Here is a 25,036-nt window from a genome sequence, read left to right on the forward strand (position 1 = left end):
GCAGTTTTCACTGCAACTTCAAGACGCTAGCTTGTTGTGACAGAACTTTTAACTTTAATTGTCAGTAAATTCTGTATATCACCTGACGACATGCAGAAGGTTTTAATATTTCTTCTGATCCCACTGACTAAATACCTTTTAGAAAGGGGTTTGTGTTTCCCATGTCTCACAGAGTGATGACATCCCCAGGTTTACCCAGTTTCCTGGCTCTTTTGGCTTCAGGCTTATGGAACTTCTATCAGGCCTCACACATTGTCAACACACAGTCAGCTGGACACATATCACTTTGGATTTCTTGCTGTTCAGTAATATTACCTTAGCTGGGCAGAGAGGAGACCTCATTCTAGTCTAATTCCAGAATAATTCCAAACAGTCAGTTCAGTCATTCTTCTCTACATCAGTCACAAGCCATCTTCTATTCTGAAACACAGAATTATTAAACTGTATTAGAAAAAGTTGCTTGTTACAAAGCACGTTATTTTACTGAGTAAAAAATAACATTAAAGGACAGAATCCTCTCTCTTTCACTTTATGTGCAATACACTAATGCATATGTGTGTGCTTATCTACTGAGAGAAAATATATCTTTCAGTTTATAGATAGCAGGGCACAAAAATAATTACATATTATTTTATGTTTCAGGTAATTTTCTCTTTAACATAGTTGTTATAACAAATGTATATATATATATATATATATATATATAGTAGCAAGAGAGCACATGAAGTAGCATTATCAAATGGTCCGAGTGTGGGAATGGGCACCAGGAAACCCTGGATCTTAATCCCAGCTGTGACACTGACTTGCTCCAAGACTTCAGGCAAATCATTCTACCTCTCTTGGGCTCATTACCTCTGTAAAATGGGGAAAACAAGGATGATATACTCCCTGCCACATTCCCTCTTGTGGAGCATATTAAGGTAATAAAAAAGGTTATAGTTACACTGAGGTAAGTGCTAGATATTATATTAATAAAGGTTAACACAATAGACTACTTTAAAAATACATTTACTGTGCACAAAAATCAAATGAGAATATGAAATGCAGTGAAGTGAATAATTAGTAAATAAAAGAATGAACCTGTTAATATAACAGGTTTTTCCTGTCATCAATCCATCTCAAAACTCCAATTGACAGCCATGGGAGTTCCATATGTGGAACAATGGCATGAAAGATGGCATTAAGCTCCAAGTCTTTCCTACTGCCCCTCATCTAAATAACTTTGCTGGGTGCTGGGGAATTCTGGAGGGGCAAGCAAAATCTGTTTGTCTTAGATTTCTATATGGTGTCTGTTACCATATCATCAAATGAAGTCCCAGAATAGTTGGTATCTAAGCAACTTGAGGTGCTTACATACCTTCAAAAATCTGATATGCCAATGATATACCTGAGATACATTAATGATATCATCATCCTCTGGCCACAAAACCTAAACTCCCTCAGAGGCTTCCACTACAACTTTAACCACCGCCATCCATCCATCAAACTCTCTTTAGAATACTCCTGCATCAGCTTCCTGGACACCATGATCAACTTCAGCAATGGAACCCTACAGACAGCTATACACAAGAAACCAACAGATCACCACACTTACCTCCACAGATCCAGTAACCACTTCAGATACACCAAGAAATCTGTTATCTACAGCCACACACTCAGATTGCACAGAATATGCTCCAAGGAGAAAGTCTGGGATATATGCCATAACACACTTAAAATCACCTCCACCAACCAAGGACACTCCACCAGAGAAGTAGATCACATAATGGAACAAGCCTCCCAGATGTCCCAAGAGAATCTGCTTCAATATGAAAAAAAACAAACAAAAAGAAACACACCCCTCTGGCCCTATACATCTTATTGTCACCTACCATCCCACACTGGAATCCATATGGGGTTATCGTTAAACAATTACAGCCCATACTCAATGGAGACCACATCATGAAAGAAATCTTTCCTGAACCCTCTCCTCTGGTCTTCAGTGGACCCCCCAGCCTCACCAAGCTGATCATCAGAAGCAATCTCCCCACAGACCAGAACACACAAACTCAAAGCAGCAGTAGATCCTACCATAACAACAAAAGCAAAACCTGCAGACATATCTCCACTACTACCACACCCCCCTTAACCCACTTTCAAGATCCACGGGTCCTACACATACCTATCACAATACATAGTGTACCTCATCCAATGCATCAAATAATCCATCAACAACTATGTGGATAAAACTGACAATCACTATGCTCTCTACAAACTCGCACAGAATAATTATAAAAGACAAAAACACCCTTTCACCCATGGGCAAGCACATTTAAAAACTGATCATCCATATCTGACCTCTCATTCCTTGTCTTAAAAGGAAGACACCTTCAAAAGCAGTCCTGGGAATTTCAATTGATAACTCTGCTAGACACCAAAATTCATGAGCTCAACGGAGACACAGAGGTTTTATGGCTCATTACAACAAATTGTAACCGTCCTTTGTTCTATGACTGAAAAGGTGTTAATTGCCTACTGCACTCTAACTGGCCACCAGCAACTTGTGTTAACCTATTATGCTTAACAATCTGTCCCACCTTGTATTTAATGTGATACTCTGATTACTTTTCCCAAACCTAAAGAAGAGCTCTGTGTAAACTCCAAAGCTTGTCTCTGAAATTGGTCTAATAGAAGATCTCACCTAACCCACCTCGACTCTTCAAAAAATCTGGCCCTTTGTGTCCTTTCACTACACATGCAGTGGAACCACATGGTCCTACTGTGTCAATAGGGGAGTGTTTGGGCTTAAATAGGTAGCACATTTCAGAGTAACAAGAAAGAAAGAAAGAAAGAAAGAAAGAAAGACTGCAGGAATAAATCTGTAAAATCACTTAATTTTTGATGTCTCAACCCAAAATGTAACATATTTGTACAAATGTACAAATAAATGTACAAAACAGGCCTCTTAAATGGGAGGCAGTGAAGTCCAGTAACTATGCCATTAGACCTGGGCTCTCTTCCTTGGTTTGGGCACTGGCCTAGAAGTTGGGAGACAAAGGTTCAATTCTCTACTCTGCCACAGACTTCCTGTATGATCTTGGGCAAGTCACTTAGGCTCTGCATGCCTCAGTTTCCCATCGGTAAAAATGGGCATAATAGCACTTCCCTACCTCACAGGACAGTTCTGAGGAGAAATACATGTAAAGATTCTGAAGCACTTTGAGAGCTACCAATGAAAGTTGTTATATAAGAGCAAGGTAGTATTATTTTGCTGTGACTTTGGGGGAAATAAATCACGTCTCAGTTTCCCACCGGTAAAATAGGGGTAAGGATACCTTCGTTGGAAAGCACTTTGAGACCTTGTAGGGAGCCAGGGTGGCTTCCCTCCGAACCAGAGGGTAAAGAGCCACCCTCTCAGCCTGAGTGGGCGGGGCCAGATCAAGCTTCCGCCAATCCCCAGAATGGGGGGTGGGACAGGAAGTACAAAGGGCAGGGCCCTTTGCCCAGTGAGGAGAGCACCAGGGAGGGAGACAGACACAGGCTGCTCCCTCGCGATCCTGCTGCCGACCCAGGGGAGGCCCTGGGCCAGGAGGAACCTGACCGGGAGGAAGGCCTGTGGCGACCAGGACTGCCGGCCGCTGAGGACCTGGAGGGGCCCGGCTGTAGCCCGGGCCAGCGTGAGTCCGACACAGAGGGGGAGCTGGAGCAGCCAGCAGCGGAATACCCGGACGAGCTGGAGGGACCTGAGAGACCCGCTTGAGAGACCGGGTAGGAAGTAGCCTGGGGCAGAACTGCACCGTGGGGTGGGTGTATTTGGTCAGCGGGTGCGGATTGCCCCGCTGACCCAGGGCCGGGACCTTCGCCTCCCGCCACTGTCAGGGCCCTAGGCTAGAACGCAGTGGAGGTGGGTAGGCCTGCGTTTCCCTACCCCGGCCAGCCTGCCCGAGGGGCACGCTGCAGACTCGTGCCGGCGCTCCCCTGCCCGCTAATCCCCAGCGCCCGAAAGGTGTGACTAAGGCCTGCCAGTGGGACCGTAGCTCTCCATCGTCCCCTAGGGGCTCGGAGGACCGACTGAAACCTGTCACAGACCTACAAACAAAAGTGTGTTTATATCAAAGTTAAAGATTATTTATCTCAATACATCTGAAAAGATTAGAGATGGATTTGTAAATGAACAACATTTGTATATAGGAAAGTCAAGCATTTAAAAAAAATTTCCTATAGCAATATTTTGTAGCACAAGATAGTGCACAGTACTGTATTGATGAAGGGGAAATCCTGCCTTCCTTCCTTATGGCCACAGAAGACTAACTACAACTCTGTGTGATCCCTCCCATCTTTGAGAGCTGCTCCTCCTATTACTTTGGTCAAATAGACTAGGCCCTTTCACACGCACTGAATTATCACACAAAGTAAAAGCAAATTATGACAATTAACTGTGGTCCACAGCTGAGAGTAGGAAGTAGCACTACAAAAATGATATATATGCAGGAAAACTTAAGTTTTTTCATCAAACACTTTCTTGTCTGGGTTTGAGTAGTCTGAGTAATGTCAGAAAATACACATACCTTGGCCTAGGATATATTTAAGAAAAATGTTCATTTAACAATGTTTTATTATATATCACTGAATAAAGTCATAACACAATATTGCATTTGAATACTGTACTGACATAAGAACATTTGGTTATAATGTTCTATATAGTCACATACAGAATAGATAAATTGTATTTATTATATTATTAGTAAAGAAAAGGAGTACTTGTGGCACCTTAGAGACTAACCAATTTATTTGAGCATAAGCTTTCGTGAGCTACAGCTCACTTCAAGCTTATGCTCAAATAAATTGGTTAGTCTCTAAGGTACCACAAGTACTCCTTTTCTTTTTGCAAATACAGACTAACACGGCTGTTACTCTGAAACCTGTATATTATTAGTGTTAACATTTCCTAACTACTATCATACACTGTGTGAAAAAGGCAAAATATTTTAACCAAGGTTTTATGCAAAAAGATTCACCATTTTGCTCTGGGATATGTTGCACACTCAAAATATTGCCTTTCTACGAAATTTATGTACGATGAGTTTGATTCACAAAGTATGTAATACAGTAACAAGAGATCCAAAATATTTCTTAGAAGTTGTAGTGCTATCCTAGCTATTTTTAAAATATTTTTCTTTGTGGGTTTTGGCAAGTAAATTGGAGATGAGAAAAACCCAACAACACATGTAACTAAAAAAGTGGTATCAATTCTTCATACACTAATTTGCCTGTTGTGTATTTTAGATTGTAAGCCCCCCAAGGCCGGGATTGTGTCTTTTCTGCGTTTGCATAACGCCCATAATAATAATAATTTGTACTCCAGCCATGGCTATTTTATAAGACCATCTCTCCCATTTGAGCTCAATGGGATGACTCAAGTGTGTAAAGTTAAGCATGTGTGCAAGGTCCTAATCCAGCAAGTGACAACATGTGGGCATACTCCTGTATTGAATCCACACAGAGCTCTGCTAATTTCATTAGGACTCCATGTGGGTACATAGTCTGCCCTCATGCTATCGGTTGCAGCAGGGCTGCCCAAGAGTTTACAGGATTGGCACCTTTACAATTCATTAAAACAAAAGTAATTTCAGCTAGGGCTTTTTAGTTGACCCATAATTAAACTAAGGATTTCTTTTTATTTCATTTTGTACTAGTGTAATTTAAAAAAAATATAATTAGATATTTTTTCTGATTATACATTTAATTACACTGAAACAGCCATTTGACTCTTCCTCTTGAAATACTATCAGTTACAGAGAAATTGCTGATGTTTTCTTTCTCCTGCACATTTTAATGATAGCAATAAAACATTTACGTAGATGATCAGACAATTCAGAAAAAAATAAGAATTGGTCTGAACTCCACCCAAACACCTAACAGAACCCAAAATGTTGGGAGGGTTCTAGTAAGTTAAATGAAGTAACACGCTGACTAAGGATGTTAATGTAATCAGATTTTTTTAAGTAATTGTTTGCAATAGAGGATTACTTTTTCCAAGTACTATTTTGATATAATTTGATTACTCATCCAATGGAAGCATAATGGAGATTTCTTTCAGTTACTTTTCTGTGCTATCTTCTCATTATTATTACTGTTTGTTTTGTGACACGCAGGGGTGAAAGGAAAATTGATCTCTTACTGGTACTGGGGCCGGCTTCATCCCCACCCCCGGAAGGGTGGGCCTCAAGTGGAAGGGGCAGGGCTGGGGGTGAGTGTCCCCCAGCCAGCCCATCTGCACTTCCTGGCCCATGGTGCCTGGGGCTCCAGCAGCGATTTAAAGGACCCGGGGAGCCAGCTGCTGCAGCAGCGGCTGGAGCTCTGGGCCCTTTTAAATTACCTGCCCCAGGGCAGCTGCTCCTTTTGCCCACCCCTGCCATCAGCAGCCAGGAGGGGCAACAACGTTAAAGTGCTATTCCTTTGCTGTGGCAGCGCTTTAACGTCGCTGCCTCTTTTACCACCCTGCCTCTAGGGGTCCGGCAGAGCCACCAACTGGGGAGGGAGGGTGTAGAGGGAGGGGGGAACAAAAAGGGCAGCAATGTTAAAGCTGTACAGGCTGGTACTGGCAACCACTTTTTACCGGTACACCATACTGGCCCGTACTGCCTTACTTTCACCCCTGGTGATACGCCTTTGAACCCCAATCATGGGCCCAGGGTAGGATCTACAAAGGTACTTAGGTATTGGCAAGTTGAGCATCAGGGTGCCTAGAAAAATCACAGGAGCAACACTGTGATCTACAAAGTCTGAGGTGCTCCCTAACCTATAAATGGGGAGACATAGGTTCCTTAGACATGATCCACAAAAGCCAGCATGCTATATGGGGAGCCACCTAAATTAGCTGGAAGGAGAGGCCAAATAATGGGGTGTGTGCTACACCCTACCTCTTTCTCAGAGATAGGCACATATGTCCAGGCTGCTGGAATGTGCCTCTTTCTGATTAGTGATCCACAAATGGGAACCTGTTGCCTGGAGTCAGTGGACTCAGGTGCCTAAGAAATTGTGGAACTGGACTCATTGCACTCTGTGCGGCACAAACACAGAAAAAAAGATGGTTCCTGCCCCAAAGAGATTACAATCCAACTATGAGAGAAGAGATAACAAATACAGAGACAGACAGACGGAGGAGCAGAAGGAAACTAAACAAATTCCTGTGTAATTATGTAATGACCAAAATCTCATTTTGCAATTCACACACATGGTACATCACTCTGAAGCGCCCAAGAACATTATTTATAAAAATGATTAAGTTGGAATATTTTGTAAGAAAATAATCAGCAATGTAACATGGTACTTTGTGCATACAGTAATCCATATTTTAGAATAGAAGCTTTTTCAAAAGCAGTTTTATCAAACCCACCATATACTTTTCTCCAAGGGTTGTTTTTACTCTGTTATAGACCAAAAGTTTAAAAGAGCCTTGGTCCAGCTTCTAATTTTATGCTTTCAGCTGGTTCTAAATTCAAAATTAAGCCTTCAGCTAATTAGGTGATTCTGATAACACTTAGACACATGCATATCTTTACTCAAGCCAGTAGCCCCCCCAAAGTCTTTGTTTGCCTAAGAGTAGAGCATTAGAAGCTCTTTTTAAAGGTTGTCTCTCTATTTCACAAAATCCATGGTGCAGGATCTCAATAGGTCTATCTACATAACCTGATGGGTCAGCGGCTATTTTCAGAGCTTATGTACTCTAAGGGTATCGCAGGTCAGAGGCATGTTAACGTATCTAAGGTAACAATGAATATAGGAAAAGCTCCAGAGTGTATAATATTCAAAAAAAACAGGCCACCCCTTAGTGATTTCCAGACTTACCAAACCCCTATCTTTATCCGCAATGATATGGGTCTTGATAGTAACAGAGAAAAACTTGCATAATGACAGGTTTCAGAGTAACAGCCGTGTTAGTCTGTATTCGCAAAAAGAAAATCCGATGAAGTGAGCTGTAGCTCACGAAAGCTTACGCTCAAATAAATTGGTTAGTCTCTAAGGTGCCACAAGTACTCCTTTTTTTTTAGAGAAAAACTTGGAAAGAGTTAAAATGTAATTCTACCTTGAAGTAACTATAAGCATAGCATCCCAGGTTCCTTATTTATTATTTCCGAATTGTTCAATATCCAATGTAGTCAGTTTATAAGGAACATTTTTCTAACTACCATTCTCACAAACTCAGTCTTAGGATCTCAAAGTTAAGAGTGGATAGGATAACACCTGTTCATCAGGAATAAAGGTATTACAGGTTAAAATCTGGCCTCAGTTACACCTGTGAAACTCAAGGCCTTTAATAAGGTTGCACAGGTGTTACTGTTCGATCTTGGAATTGAAATTTAGTAAACAAGGCCTTGATGCTGCAAACACGTATATGCTTAACTTTATGCATAGACTTCAATGAGACTATTAACTTCTATAAAGATAAATACAGGTGTAAGTGTTTGCAGGTTCAGAGCCTAACTCTATTTTTGATATACAAGAAGGAATAGACTCCAGCTCAGTTTCTCTTAACTATGTTGGGTCTGCAAGACTAAAAGAATAAAAAGTTATTTTTGTTACTAATTCACATAGTATTGTTTCTATTCCCTGATTGGATGACCAAATCTTTATAAACAGGATGATGGGCTGATTGGGGTTTGAAATCTCTCAGGAAGGTGGAATAGGGGAGGGAACTTGAGAGTAAGCAGGAGATAAATAAGCTTAAGGAATTCTGGGCAATGTTAAATCTTTTCCTTACAGAAGAGCATTATACTTAGCTATGTATGTAGATCTTAGATTTAAAAAAAAACTAGGGTTCCTCCTGGCTGAAGGAAAGAAATAGACATATATCTTCAATAGAAACAAGATTTATTTGACTTACAGGTTATTTAGCAGACTTTAAAAATGTTTATCACACATATACATAATGTTTTTATTAGTTAGTTAAATGACTGGAGAAATACAAAAGATTCTAGGAATCCTATTTCTTTAACTTCTTGAAAACAATTCCTGGAAAAGTCCCATTCTCTCAAATGTTGTTAGAAGAAACCCACAAGCTCCTGGAAAATGAAATACTGCAAACACCGGTGCTCACTCTGTCTGACACCCCTTATATTCTGGATGTCTTTAACTAAATAAAAAAGTTTCCTTTGCTATTTAAAAGAAAAAAGGAGGAAAAAACTTGTTTGCAGCAGATGGGTCACATGAAAAGATCATTTCAAATAATGTGTAATGATGTGCAATAGTTCCTGGAAAGCATTAAACTACAACTACTAATATTAAAGTAGAGCTATAACTGCTTAAACAATATCTTGCAAAATAATTTAATTTAAAAAAATCCTTCTGAATAAAAATGGAAAGCTAACAGTACTAAACAAATAAAATTATCCCTTTTCAATGACAGTGCTAAATTAGTCCGCATATATGGTCCAGCCTGCATAGCAAGGGGAGCTCCTTAGCAGCAAGTTCAGGACAGAGTTATATGTCCCTTATTGCCATCCTCAGAGGAAAGTCCTCTTCAGTACCTTCCTGTATGTCAACTTCCTGCTGCTTCTGCTGCAGACACTGAACCTCTTTTGGAACCTGGTCTTGCACTGACAGTAGCCTCAGGACTTCATTGAAGTTCATCCAAGTTTCCACTGCTTTCCAATGAGACCGATAGCCAAGTGAGTGCTGTTACACATGACATGCTGGCATTAAGCATAGCATGTATATCTTCTTCCACCACATTCACTTGATGCGGTTTCTCACCTACTTTCTACTCTGGTGCTGCTTGTTTTCCCACCACACTATGCCATTGTAAGGAGCTTGTCTAGCTCTTCGTGACTAGAGCAGTGACCGTTTTGGACACAGTACATCACATCCCTTTTAAATGCCTCCTTCACAAGTGGTACCAAAGAATATCAGTTATGAGGCAATCATTCCATCACAATGCCAGGATGTACTCCAAGCAACAATAGGATGATTAAATATCTCTCTATCCCAGAAGTGCTGCAGGAACACTATTGTCACAGCCCTCAACAATTCCCACACCTCCTCAAGACTGCTGTTCATTTTATATTTATGTTTTTGTTCCTCCTCCTGGTCCTCTGTCGAAACCTCCCTCCTTCCCATTCCCACTTTTCCAAACCCACAAAGTTCTTTCAAAATGGCTGTGCAAGCACTTCTACTGCAAATACTTATGTAAATACATTTGTATTCAAATATCCATTGATCTCTTTCTGCAGCTTTGCTCATACAAATATTAATGGAAAGAAAAAAAACTGAACATACAATCATCAAAGTAAATTTTCAAGTTTTAGTTGCATGGATGATCTCAATTTTTTTAACAATATTGGCCCGGCGCTATAAATAGGAAACACAAAATGAAGCACAGATATTTGGTGGGAGGGAAATAAAACATGGGGAAAGCAGTCATACTCCAAGAGATATATGGTTTGGTTTTCTAAAGTTCTGGGTGGTCCCCTTTACTTCAGTAGAAGGTTTGGGTGCCTAGCATCTCTGAAAAGACAGTTGACGATCAACAAGAAATTGGAAATAAGGTTTTTCAATACAGTTTGGCAGAGGGGGAGCTGCTTCTATCTTGGCCTGTATACAAAATGTCATTAAATCAAATGAGTTGGGAAGTGATATTTTTATCTATGCAGTTCTGATGATGCTATATCTAGAATATTGTGTACAGGTTTGGACAATTTAGGACCAAAAACATGTTGACAAACTGGAAGGAAAATAGAGAAAAGGAACTGCATGAAGAAAGTTTACAATAAAAGTACTTGATTACATAACCATCTCCAAAAAAGAGTCAACACTAAGGAAAGGAATTGTTTAGGGTGGTACAAGAAAATATAATTATCCGCAACCATACTGTCTCAAGATTGGATATTGACAGATCTCATAAACTAAGCATGGATGGGTCAGGTCAGTGTTTGGATGGAAGACACTCAGGTGCTACCAGAAGTTTTTTTGTTGAACAATAGGTAGCATGCTTCCCTATGAGCGAGAATTAAATCTGTGTCAACATAGTGCATTATTTTGTCAGAAGTATCATGTTTTGGATGAGTACAAATGCAAGGTAATTAGAAATCCCATGGTAATGGATTTCACAAGAGTAGAGTGAAACTCCCAAATCTAGTTATCATAGTATTTTATTAATTTACCCGTCTATCCAATGTGCACATGAATTACAAACTGTAAAGTCATAAACAATTTGAAGTCATGTGAACACAAAATTTATATTCACATTCACACAAAGTGTGCAGTCACACAGTCTATTAGTACTTATATTTTATAGTGGGCTGTTCAGTCCAGCAGAGAAAGGTATAACATGATCCAATGGCTGGAAGTTAAAGCTAGACAAATTCATACTGGAAATAAGGTATACATTTGTAACAGTGAGGGTAATTTAACCATTGGGATAATTTTGTCAAGGGTCATGGTGTACTCTATCGATGGCAATTTTAAAATCAGGGTTAGATGTTTTTCTGAAAGATCTGCTCTGGGAATATTTTGGGGAAGTTCTATGGCCTGTGTTATCTATGGCCTTGGAATCTATGAATCGATGCACATGCATGTGAGAAAATTCCCCTTTAGGACTGGGAGACACGTCAGGCAAAACGTTAAATGGTAACAATACTAAGACAACTTCCCACTAATTAGGGAGATTATGAGCATGTGTATGGTGTTAAGGACTCTAAGTTAGATGGTGCAAAAGAACTCCGATACACAGATATCAGTAAAACAAATGGATTTCCTCCTTGAAAAACCAGGAGATTCTTTTGTCACACCAAATATTAAGTGATGAAAATGTTAAGACTAATTGGAGAAATTACAGGAAGGTGAACTGTGCATAGGTCTCTGTCCAGGAATAATACAACACAGACCTGTGGCAGATAGTACAAAGGAATTTAGATATCAGTGCAAAAAATAAATGTCCCCTTATAAAACTGAAAGCTACTTACGTCATGTTAAATAAAAAACAAAAATAAGACAGTTCCCAAAGGAATTACAGAAGGAATTAATAAATGTCACACAACAACAAGAACTATGGCTAGTACTAGGAGAAAATATTTTCTTCCAGATTTTTATAGCAAAATCAGAAGGCCCATCTGAAATATCATTTTTCTGAGAAATCAAAGGAAAATGGCACTTAATCCCTCACTTCGTCAGAGATACCAGAGACACCACTAAGACCTCCATCATCTTGCTTGCCTCACGTGACCAGAACCCTACAAACCAAGCTCAAATTAAAAATACACTAGTCACACATGCCAGGAAAAGTTTGTGGCTACCCATGTGGAGAGCAATAAATATATAAAAAAAGATTCTACAGAGTTTTTAAAGATATACATGACATTTGAGTATTTTGATGATTTGCAGATGCAGTTCACTGTCCAACATTAACTGATTAAATGTGCTTTTGCAGTTCAAGTCAAACAGCTTAATCAGTGCTAGACATCAGTGATGTGACCAAATTCCAGTTTGGGTAGTTGTTCACCTCCAGTCCTGAATTATGTACTGTTACTGTGTACTGTAAAACAGTTGCTACATATCGGCTCAGAGGTAGCTGCACTGAAGTGGTGAACAAAGTATATCAGAATATACTTTATTGGGCCCTAACCTAACTCTCTGCTGAGGCAAAATGCCCAGTAAAGTCTACAGATTTTTTCCTGTTTAGGTACTTCAGGATCAGGCTATTAATAATACTAATAATTAATAAATTAATATTCATTGAGCATACAAAAGTGTGTTATGTATCATACAATTACATGAAACAAACACAGTCCCTTCCTAAAGAGTTTGCATTCTGACACATGCTGCAATGACAGGATGACAAAAGTGTCAGGGTAGGATGCAGGAGGAGAAACAATGTGCATAGCAAAAGATTGTGGTTATTCAGAAAAAGCACATCCACAGCATGGCTGATTGTTTTTTATATTACAATTTACAAAATAAAAAAGTTACCAAGATGAAAAAAAATTGTCTTGGTTGAGTCAGTGGGTGTTGCGGAATAAGTGGGCCTTAAGGAGAGATCTGAATAAAGGTAAGGTTTGGTGAATCAGTCTAGGGAGGTTCTTTTATGCAGAGGTGTGCGGGGGGAAGGGTGCAGAGAGATTGTGAGAGGAGCAAACAGCATCAAGGTTAACATCAGTGGCAGAAAAGAAGAGATAGGGACAGATCAAGAGGCTAGGCCAAATAAGGTGGGACAATGTTATGCAGATGCTTGGCTGCAAAGGGCAAGAAGTTTTAATTTGATGATGAATTTTCATTGAATTTAATAAATGTGGAGGGACTCTCATTTGTGAGGAACTCAGCACTTTGCACGATTGTATTTGAGTTAGTGATTTTCAATATCAATGGAACAACTCACATTAGTAAGGGCTGCGGGATCAGGCACGCAGTGCCTCAGGATAGACCTGGAAATAAGATGTTATATAACTCTTAGATTATCATTAATAATAATTAGGAGTAACAACATGAAATGACACAAAGAAAAAAAAATTAGGCTGTGCAAAAGGAAACACTTCCTAATGGTGAGCTCTATTACAGTGTGGGAAAAGTCTCCAAGGAAAGTGGACTCCCATTCTTTGAGACTTTACACCACCACCAGACAAATTACTATCAAATATACTGAAAGGAATAATCCTTCAATAGCAAGGAAATGGACTAGATGAATAACTAGGGTTTTACCATCTCTGCCTTATATAATTCTCAGTATAGCTGGGAAAATAGAGATAGCAAAAAACCCACAAATATCCTTTTCAATGATGACTGTGGGTTTGCTTCACTGTTGTTGGTATGACCCCTTTTACTTACTTTCCATTAACTTTCAAGTTACATCTTTATTATGTTGGCAAAAAGTGGAAGGTGTTTCATTCTTGCATGAATGTTCATGCAAATACTTGAACAAATATATATTTTCCTGCATTTTATTTTATACATTTCGTTCCAGAATTGCTTGTACAACTGTTTTGAAATTTCGTTGTAGGTGTGTGAACTTGAAGGTCATCCAATCAGAGAACAGAAACAATAGCATGTGAATTAGATGACCAGTCACATATGAGAATCTTGAATCAGGAGTCTTGAAAACTTGCATGAATACTTAGTCCAGTGTGATCAATCCACAGGATGAAGATTGTTTGCACAAAGGGTTGGTTGAATAATTAATAGTGTGGTTGGGAGAGGAATAATAAAAACAGTCTGACTGTGGAAAATTACAGAATAAATTGTGTAGTGAATAGTTCATGAAGCTCTAGTTCTGAACTTTTTTCCTCAAAAAATTATTTTTAAAAGATTTTAAGAATCTCTTGTGTGGGAGTGTCAATGAAAATGATCAGTCATGTGGCACAGTGTAAAGCCACAGAAAGGAAGTGTGGCTTGATGTGAAAACCAGCAACTGGAATACTGTTATCACTTCTGGATTTACAGATTTAGACCTATGAACCTTAATCTGAGAAAGTATAAGAAATGGCATTGTTCACTGAGCAGCTTTTCATAACAACTCCCTGGCCTACAGAAGGAAAGTTGAACTCTGTCAACTCTGTCTGCCATTCTCTAAAAAGGAAAGCTTATCATACCATAAGGAAGGAGCATGTGGAGGAACATATATTCTCCTCACTGTTCTTCAGTTCCAGGTTTTATTTTGAACACGTGATGCCACTCTTCTCTAGAATAATATAATGACTGCTAAGCAATACTCATTTGGGCCATCCTGGTTTTCCCTGAAGGGAAGGGTTATGATCAATAGCCAGGATTTAAAATGTCACACAACCAGTACAAGGTCTTGATTGCTTCTGTAGTTGAAAAATTTCACGATAGTATTGTACATGCCATTCACTCCACTTTGATTCATTGTTATAATACTTGCACTTGTATTTCTTAAACTACCACAAAGAAAATTTCAGGGATCATTCCTGTAGGGATGCAATTATCTTAACTATGTAGCACATTTCCTCATCATACATCTTACAGTTGTAGCTGGTATAACCCATCTTTAATAAGACAATGTTAAATTCTTTTCTGTAACTTTTGAATTTCATTTCTCACTCAGAAGCTTGAAAACAGCATTGCTTTCCCTGGCAGTGTTGTTGTGTTCAGTTTGGCAAATGTTACGTTTTTTCCCCTTAGTTTCTTGCTTTTGATATTTCTCCCTAAGTTTGTTACTATTGTGGGCAATGACCTAAGAAAGAATGCAAAACACCATCAAGGAAAGATAATGTATAATGGAGCCCAAACTCAAATATTTTTGACACACTTGCTTTCTTGTTATTGTTAGCATAATTAACATCATTAATAATTTCATCCATGATCTCAACATGGTTCTAGAACTAGGGCTTGCAGGGCAAAATTACTGCAAGATGTGATTATTTTTAACGTTCTAATATATTTAAATTAATCTCTGGAATTCCATTTTACTATATATTTAAAAATTATACTTGTGCAAAATATGTGGGGGAATTTTCAATCCATATCTTTGATATATCCAACAGAATGCATATAGCATACATAATGTAGGGCCTCAGCCAGAGCAGCTCAATGAGAATGGCAAGCTATTTTAAACATCTAGCTGGGGATTCCCCTTGCATGGGGATTACCTGGGTAGCATAAGGCCAGTGTAGCCAACTCTACACCACTTATTCTTGTTCTCCCCTCTTCCCCTCTCCTTCCCCCATTGCATAGAGAGTGGGAATGGGCCTGACTGGAGCATTTTGTGTTTCAGTGATTCCCTAGGGGCCCTCAACCTGCCCTGAGTTACACTGGAGGTTGATCCAACCCCAGATACCTCCAGGATAAGAGTGACAGAAAAGTGGCTACCTCTGTCCCCCTTCCTCTCATCTTGTGCTGAGCAAAGACGTCTTTTGACTCTGAAAATTCTGACTATAAAAAGTAACTGGCATTTGTTGGTTAACAAATGAAAGTAGATCCATTTTTTCCATGATTCTGGTAGTGAATGTGAGAGAGTTGGTTGAAATGTTCTGAATTTCTATAATATTTTTGTCCAGAATTTGAGAAAGAGAGAAGAAAATATTCTCTCTCTTTTTCTATCATTTTGGGCAGTTGGGGGGAAGTGACAGGTTCAACCATTTCTATTAGAAATTGGAAACTGAAATGTGCTGGCGATATCCTCTCTAGATTCATGACCAGGGCTTTGAAACATATAAGGAAAGGTCCTCTTAAAGCTTTAATGTCAATATTTGTGCAAAGCAGACAAGATTAATAAAGGCCATATTTAGCTATCTTTTTACTCACAGATTCCAGTGCCAAATACAAAGGTAAAATAACTTCTCATTACTGGATCTCTCCTTTAAGTGGCTTCCAGTAAACTGGGACACAACAATCACTGAATGGAGAAAAGTATTTTATGAAATTACTCCCAATTAGGTATATTGTTTGGATAACAAAGCAAATGAGGTAAAAGATTTAGCCCACCTTTAAAGTCTCCATGTTCTGTAGTTTTAGAATTTACATGAACATGTCAAAGTGATCTTGAGATGTTTTGTACTATGCAGGATTGTACATTTGTCTCACCTTTTACTCCTTATCTGATGTTTAAGCAAACATAAAACAGACTGATTTTTGGTCTTGTGATTCTTGTCACAACTGACGTCTTCAAATAATAATTCCAGCAATTTCTACTTATGTGTAGAATGGTCTGATTTTAACAGACTGATGTTAGGATTTGGTGGTTGGTTCAGCAGATCACCATGTAACCTTGTGGAGCAGGCGATCTAGGTTCAAAGATACTTCACAAGCTGAGGAAGGGATCATCCTGGTGAGGCCACTGTCTCAGGCTTGAGTGAGAAGAGGAGAAAGGTCAAAGGAGAGGTGGACAAGGAAGCATGTGCTTCACTGAGTCTCAGTAAAAAAAAAAAAAAATTTAAGGGGGAGTATGATAGGGGAAATGGAACTGGAAAGAAAGAGATGTGTGAAAGTCAAATAAGAAAAGAAATCACAAGAAACTGTCTGAAGCAGAATTTATCTCCGAGTTCCCACAGGGGAGGTGCAAGTTCCACACTTTCCTTCACTAAGGGATGTGCCTAGCTGGCACAACTGAGAGCTCTATGAACAGCTAGTTGTGAGTATTTGAAATCTGAGCTGCTTTCATTAGGACAGGTCACGTGATATGTTTCTGTTTCCTGTCTGAAAGAACACAACTCTTAGAATTAGTCTTCTGGTACAAATGCTTGAGATTACAGACTAAAATTGCTTTACTTCAAACATTCTGCCATATTTGCTTAAAACCCACTGCTTCCAAGATCATCCCTACCAGTAAGAAAATTTCTTAAAGTATGTGCATAAAGGGATACAAACGTATTATTTAAAAATTCAAGAGAATATAATGGAAAACATTTGCAATAATTCCCCAGCTGTAGAGATATACTGAGTCCCCATTATTCAACACATAGTTCAGTCCAAAGTAGATGGAAACACCCTGTTTTTGTAAGTAAAAATTTACATTTAGAAGGCCATATTTTAGTTTAAAATGAAAAAAATATAAAAACATTATTTATGGAAACCATAACTGAAGATTTATACAGGGGAAAATTGTTAAGTTTTACAGGTAATTCATAGCAGTATAAAACTGACAAAATAAATGCAAGGTATTATCATATCTATCTTCTGAGGATCAGAGAGTGTTTTAAATCAATTAAGATTCACAACATCCCTCAGAGGTATGCATACCCCAAATGTTCCTCATTTCAAATACTGTCACTCATTTTTGTCCCCAGAGTATCTACATTCCACTCAAATGTGGTGTCCCCCTCAATTTTATTGTTGAAAATTATTCACATCTGAAATAAGGAACAGAAGTTGGTCCAATAAAAAAATAGTACCTTACCCACCTTGTCTCTTTGTTAGTCATTTATCCCAAGGGTATGTCTACACTATAGTTTTTAAATTCAAGTTAATTAATTGACAATTAACTTGAGTTAATTAACATGTTTGTACATACTAGTCTGGACACTCCATAAATGTTTGTGATTTATGTTTATGGTACATCTATGGTAAGCCTTCGGCTGTCCTACATGATGCCTGTGTTGGGAGAATTCTTCCCTGACTGGCTACAGCAGTTTTATGGCTCTTGAACAATGCTACAGGTGTGTGTGATGCAGTAGGAAGTGTGAAAAATTTCACCTCTATTTATTCTGCTGACTCATTTTGCATATCATAACACTCTTCCCTCTTTCCCGCTGCTTAAAAAATAGCCGATTTCAAGCTTTTCAAGAGCCAGATTTCTTTCTGTAAAAGTTTTTTTTTTTATCCAGTTTAGGTATTTGGCTCCTTTTTGCATAGTCAGGACCTATTCCTATCCCACTGAAGTTAAAGACAAAATTCCTATTGAGTTCAACTGGAGCAGGACTAGCCCTCTGTCAATGCCTGTTACATCTTTGTAGCATCTTTAGGGTCTTTCAAGTAGTTCAATTGCTGATCTACCACATCTTGGGCTCCTGGAACTCAGTTTCAGCTGACCAGTACTGGGATGTTTGATCTTTTACCTCTTTATCAGTAAGTATCCATGCCCATAAGAAAGGGGAGGAATCCTTACCCAACATAATCCATATTTTCCATGACACATCTTTCTCCTTCTTGTACAGTACAGCTGTTGTGGAAGCAGCAGTTCTGCTGTCTCAGGATGGGATTTGTTTGTGCTGAGTCCTCACCTTCTCCACGATGTGGAACCTACCTCTGCAGGAACTCCTTGTACATAGTGACACCCCACAGGTTTGGGAGTGGACAGAGGGAGGAATAGGAGCAGGACTAATGGATTCACCACTACAAAGATCTACCAGCTATTGCTACTTGTCAAATATCTGGGATTACGGCAGCCTTTAGGGCTGAAGAACAACTCCACTGCCACTCCATGCCTGGACAGAGGGGATAGGAGGGAGATCCCTTTATTCTGAGTGCCCAGTGAACTACCTGAATTAAGTGCAGTTACTTAGTTGAGTTAGGTATGTTATTGGAGAACAGGATTTAACCCAAATCAGTGTGCCACCTATATAATAATACACTGCCTACTGAATTTTGCCCTACATTTTCTGAATGAATCAGAACTAAAAACCATGTAGACCCTTTGCGATGTATTGTTCTCTGAGATATGATTTTGTTCATTGCCATTTACTGCATATTATTCTCTCAAAAAGCAATGATTGTCTCAAGTCGAAAAGGCATTATCTATATTATTGATTAATATGTTAATGTTTATGCAGAACTGTGACTATACAAAATTTATACCGTCTAAGAATTATTATTAATTATTTGATTATTCCTATAACTCTGAACAATAATACATATATTTTTATTGAGGTTACATGTACTAGAAATTCAGTGTGATTCCATCACTTTATTTTCAGAAAATAAGAAAGATGCAGGCTCTGTGTGTTAGGCTTTCATACATTACGCCCATGAATGTCACAATCTCTGCATGCCTAAGGCCATATCTGTCAAAGGCAAACCCATTTTTAGCAGCGCATGTTAGCATGTACATTACAGAAGTGAATCTATATGACGATCTCCTTCCTAGGAAATATACTGAGTGTTCTAAACTGTTTTAAAGAGTTAATGCTTTGCCTTGTTTTCACTCTATATTTCCTTAACATTTAAGTATAGATTATATCAAAGAGGCCTAATTTGTATATGGATTAAAGAGTATTTGATTACCATCAATAACTTGTAGGAAAATATAAAAATAGTAGGAGCATAAAATATTTATTAATCTCAGAATTTATATACTTAAAGTAGCCTCATCTGAACAGTAAAATGTTAGGGCCCAAGCCTGTAACTTTTATTCATGTAGGTATCATTCGTGTGTAGTTCCTCTGGGATCTCATACTGGTATAAATCTAAAGCAACTGCACTGACCTTAATGGATTTATTCCAGATTTACACACTGCGAAAGTGAGATCAGAATTTGACCTTTTAACTTCAGTGGGGTGCTTGTGTAAATGTGGGTTATAGGATCAGATCTTAAGTATAAAAACATTATCACTAGGGAACTGTATAGAAAGAGGTATTGGGAGGAATGCTTGGGTCCATAACTGGGCTTAGTGAAATCAGGACCAGTCTTATTTACCAATAATGGCAGCTTTCTTCTGATCTTTTAGTTAACCAATCCCTTTTGTCCCCAAAACATTCTTCCAGTTTTAAAATACATGCTGGAATACAGAACAAGGTTAAAGGCAACATTTTGTCTTTGAGGCCTTCCTCAGGCTGCCGAAGAAATAGAAAAATTTTTGGTTTTTAGACCATGGCCTCAAGAAACCCCAGCAGACAAAACATCACCTTTAACTTGGTTCTATTTCTAAATATTGTTTGCTATCAAACAGTCTTTCTCGTTTCAGTCTACAAACTGATGCCACACCATCAGTACTTCCAGCTTATTCTAGTTTTCATAGGGTATTATATTTGCTCCTTATGAAGAGTCTCACAATGGTCCAGATCGTGCCATTGATTTTAAGCAGAACTCCCCATTAAAGTCAATGGGAGTGCTGGTTAGAAATCAATGGCATGATCTGGTCCAATGTTACTAAACATCTCTCTGAGAATAATAGCAAATGAATGCCAGCTAAAGAGGTGGAATGAACAGACCACGTTGATGTTTTGAATGGGCCTCAAAATTTGACAGTCATGCTAAAGTGTGTTCATACTTAAAAGTTTTTTTGAGACAAACCCTACTTGCTCAACTAATATAAGAAAAGAAAGCTGGATTTGGCCTCAGTGGGTTACAGAAAACAAAGACTCTGCAAAAAATAAAATTAATATCAATTACCTATGAAGATCATTTGCTGTATTTTAGACCATAAATTTTTCTTAAGACACAAAAATGTACTTGTAATCGTCAACAGATGTCTTTGTTCTGGATTTTGAAAGTGTAATTCACATTAAAAAATGACAGAGCTACAGCTGGTAAAACATATTATTTGTAATTAAAACAACTGTTTCATAGCAACTGTAACACTTTAACGTACCAGATTTGATTTTACATTATATATAACGTAAATCAGTATAAATCACTTTATATTATAATTTATATGTATTAATAATTAATAACAATGTTGCCTAATTTAGAAGTGAGGAAAATGTAAGTATCATTTTTCTATTTCTTTTCTTTGTAGTTTATAAATAATAACCGAAGTAAAAGTGGAAGAATGATAGCAGTTTCAATTTTAAATGGTTGTTGATACTTATGAAAGTTACAAAAATCACAATAATGTAAGATACTCTTCTATTTATTTTCCAGGTCATTGGATGCAATTCCAATGCAAGGGGCTTCTCAGTGCCTAAAGCTGGTGATGTAAAAAGATGGTGGAAATTTAGCTTCTAAACAAAGTAAATCCAGAAACTCATTGTCTAAGAACCAATATATTTTTAAAAATAGGATTTTAATATCTAAGATGTGTAGCCATGATTTTAATCTACAAAATTTGTTTTACTTAAACATTTCAAATTAGTTTCTTTGCTTGATGTCAAGATAAAGTTTGCAAAGACTATGACAATCAAACCGGAAAAATATTTTCTTTCCTTATTTAATTTAGACCAGTCCATTTTGTGTGAGGTGAGCATGTATCAGATAACATTTTTCATTTTATTGAAATAGTAGACTAGAAAAATAAACAAGAAAATCCCATTTTTATTTTAAGTTTACATGCAGATGAAGCATTTAAGTCCAAAAATGGCTATGTTTAATAGACATTCCAATTCAATTTTGAGGCCACTTTTTAAAAGTTCAGAAGCACTTTGTTTGTGCCAGAGTTGCATGTACAAAATGCCCAATGCACAAGGGCAAGCCAGGTTTGTGCAAGCAAAATGTGCAGACTAATACAAATTAGACATGCATATCTGCATTGGACTATATGCACAAAAGTATGCATGCACTTTTAAACGTGCATGGAAGATAGGTCCATCAATGACTAATAGCCAAGATGGTCAGGGATGCAATCCCATCACTTGGGGTGATCCTAAACTTCTGACCGCCAGAAGCCAAGAGTGGATGACAGGGGTGGATCACTCTATAATTGCCCTGTTCTCTTCACTCCCCCTGAAGTTCTGGTACAAGCTGCTGTCCAAAACAGGATACTGGACAAGATAGACCATAGTCTGACCCAGCAAGGCAGCTCTTATGTCCTTAAAAAGGCAGGCCTGATTCCAGATTCTGGGTTTGGGAAAGTTGTTTATATGACTCTCCCCAGTCTATGGTTAAAAGTAAAAATGGATTCTCGGAGTAACACTAGTTGTAAAAGGAAACAGACAAGGATACCCTATTTCCTCTTTACAGCCAGATTCTGCCACCCTTACTTACATGGAAATCAGTAGGATCTCAAAGTACTAATTACTATGTGTAGGGTGGCAAAATCTGGCTTTTAATTACATACGCCTACATTTTCAAAAGTAGCCACTGACTCAGAGTCCTTCAAGTTTTGGCTGCCCAACTTGAGAGAGGTTAGTATCTGCTTGGTCAGAGGGGAGACTGCATTCCATCCTGGAAGAAATAATCCAGCCAGGAGAGAGTGGGGGCCCAAACTACAGCACCAATGAGGCAAAGCATAACAGAAAAATGTGGAATTAATCTGAAACAAAATATTTTGTCAGTTTTCCCAATGGAAAATCAAAAAAATTTAGGAAAATCACTCCAGAAGCAGTGTGCTCAGGTCTTAGGGAAAGGAAATTATTGTGGTGTTTGCTCTTGAGGAACCACAGAACAATATTCACAACCAGCAGATCAGATACAGATCTTGCAATTTAAAATGTGTCTAGCACGCTTCAGTTTATTAACATAAAGAATTCAATTGTATAACAATCACAGATATAAAATAGATTTGTTTAGGTATTTTCATATTATTTCTAATAAATTATAGTTGCATAATATTTGCTTCTCACTCTGGCAAGGATTTATACCAGTGCACAATAATTTTTGATCTCCCTGCTGTGTTTAGGATAAAGGTTCAGGACTTGGGGAAAAACAGGCATTATATGTGATAATTCAGCTCTCTGCATCCATAGGGAGGACACTTGCTGAGCTCTCTGGGCTTACTGGGAGATTTCATTGTCCATAACACAGCCTTTGACCACTGTGTGAAAATTTGTTTGTATTCAGCCAGTCTATATAACTAGTCAAGGTGCCTCCATCAAAAGATAGAGATTTCTGACAAGATGTAGAAGCCCATCCCAGCTCCATGTTGGCAGCCAGCAGCAAATTTTCCACTCAGCTTACTTCCCCTTTTCTTTGTTGTTGATCGGTATTTGGTAGTTGCCACATATTGTTGTTAAAGGACTGAAAGGAATGCAGAAATCAGAGTTCATAGGATCTCTGATGCTGTTTGCTGTGTCAGAGATGCCTGATGTCATACAATTAGGTTTACTGATTGCCAGATTTAGGTCAGGAAAATAAATTTCCTAGGGGACATATTGACTTGGTCTTGAGATTGTATTTTCTCTTTCTTTCCCCTGTTGCATTTGAGAATGCAATGTAAGGCTTTTGAGGTGCTGAACACTTATTGCAATGTACTGAACAGCCTCAACACTCTTTAAAATTAATGTGAGCAAGTCACAGGAGGTACTCAGCCCCTTTCAGATTCATTGTAGTACCACTATGTGGGGTCCAGTGGAAAATGACTTCACCTTACTACACTGTAAATGTTTTCAAGAGATTTTAGATCTGTCCAGTCTGTACAGTGTACTCGTTGGTGGTTTTCTGATTATAACATACTTTTATTCATTGTCAGAACTTTAGGAGCTACAGCCCCTTGTGATTATGTTAGAGGGTTTAGCCTTCATTAACTTAATGGGGCTGGGGATTGAGGACCAGGAAGGCTAAATTAACAAATCAAAGTAGGGTCTGGGTTGAGTTATAAACAAGGTTATAAACAAGGCCATTTTGGACATGAGCCTGATTCTCCCTACAGGTGAAGGGCTGTTTCTTGATTCTTGGTCTGGGAGATGACTCTCCTGGAAAAGCTAGTCATAGAGTCGTGCCCATGCATGCTTTGTGGGAAGGTCTGTTGGAATGTGTGAGACAGGGAGATTCTGTTACGTAGTTATTTCTTTTCATTACTTAATTTACTGATAAAGTTGCAGCATATGACCTAAAGTCCAATTTCACTTGTGTTTATCTTACTCAGAGGACAACCACTCAAGTTTGTGTCCCTGACAACCTTCATTCTATGTCGGAAGTACTAACAAAAGGCTTTTTCCAGGTGTCTTTAAGTGAGATATGCTTTTAGACAACCTTTGAATTAAGACTTCTCTCATTCTCCTTCAATGATGTTTGTGATATTTCTCCAGAATAATTATCCCCTGTAGATTTATTTCATTTATTTATGTTTTTGGTTTTTTTAAAATAATATCAGGTTAAGAGTTTTTATGAAGAATTATAGCAAAAGAAGATTAGAATTTTATTATATGTTTAACTAAGTCAATAACTGATTTAGCTAAATATAGAAGTGTATGTTGGGATTCTCAGAAATCTTTTTCCACTTGGTTTCCAAGAAATTAGCTTGAATCAGGACTTGACACTAGGGGTTGTTGTTGTTTTGTTTTAATTGGCATACAGCAACACTACACTGAGCTGATCACGCTCAAATGCAGTGGGGTGGGTTTAAAGATTTACTACAGCTCCAAAAGGACATAATAATCAGATTATGTACATAGACTAATGAATGCTCATTACATTTTACATTGTATTACATTTTATGTCTGGTTTACTAATTTTTGCAACCAATCCCTGTACAGATCCTAAACTGTCTACAAACTACAAAATGTGTTAGTAAACAAAGCTGCATCTGCAAACTTATCACTCATTACTCTTCCTACTATTTCTTTATCTACTAACTACCTGTTGTTTGGGATGCTTTGTCTATTGTTAACCCCTCTGTTGCCTTACTTCTGTTTTGTTTCATTGTTCGTGCAAGGTGTACAGCACACTGTATTATTTTCTATGTGACCATTCCACTAGTATCTTTTGACCCTATCAAGAGGATCCACAGGCTTAAAGTCCTCTGCTCTGTAGTGAATTTCAAGATCGCAAACTTGGCAGAGTTTTATAGATCTTCATGGA

General features: G+C 38.3%; 1 long non-coding RNA gene across 2 annotated transcripts in view; it reads right to left on the reverse strand.

Annotated features, from left to right (window-relative positions):
- LOC102944490 overlaps positions 1-25,036 on the reverse strand; it is a 163,764-nt gene that overhangs the window by 95,552 nt on the left and 43,176 nt on the right. For both annotated transcript variants that reach the window (XR_005226004.2, XR_006290978.1), the window contains exon 3: positions 316-420. This is a non-coding gene — a long non-coding RNA (uncharacterized LOC102944490). The remainder of the gene's footprint in view (positions 1-315; positions 421-25,036) is intronic.

The sequence above is a fragment of the Chelonia mydas genome, chromosome 5 (genome assembly GCF_015237465.2).
Source record: "Chelonia mydas isolate rCheMyd1 chromosome 5, rCheMyd1.pri.v2, whole genome shotgun sequence".
NCBI classification, from domain to species: Eukaryota; Metazoa; Chordata; order Testudines; family Cheloniidae; genus Chelonia; species Chelonia mydas.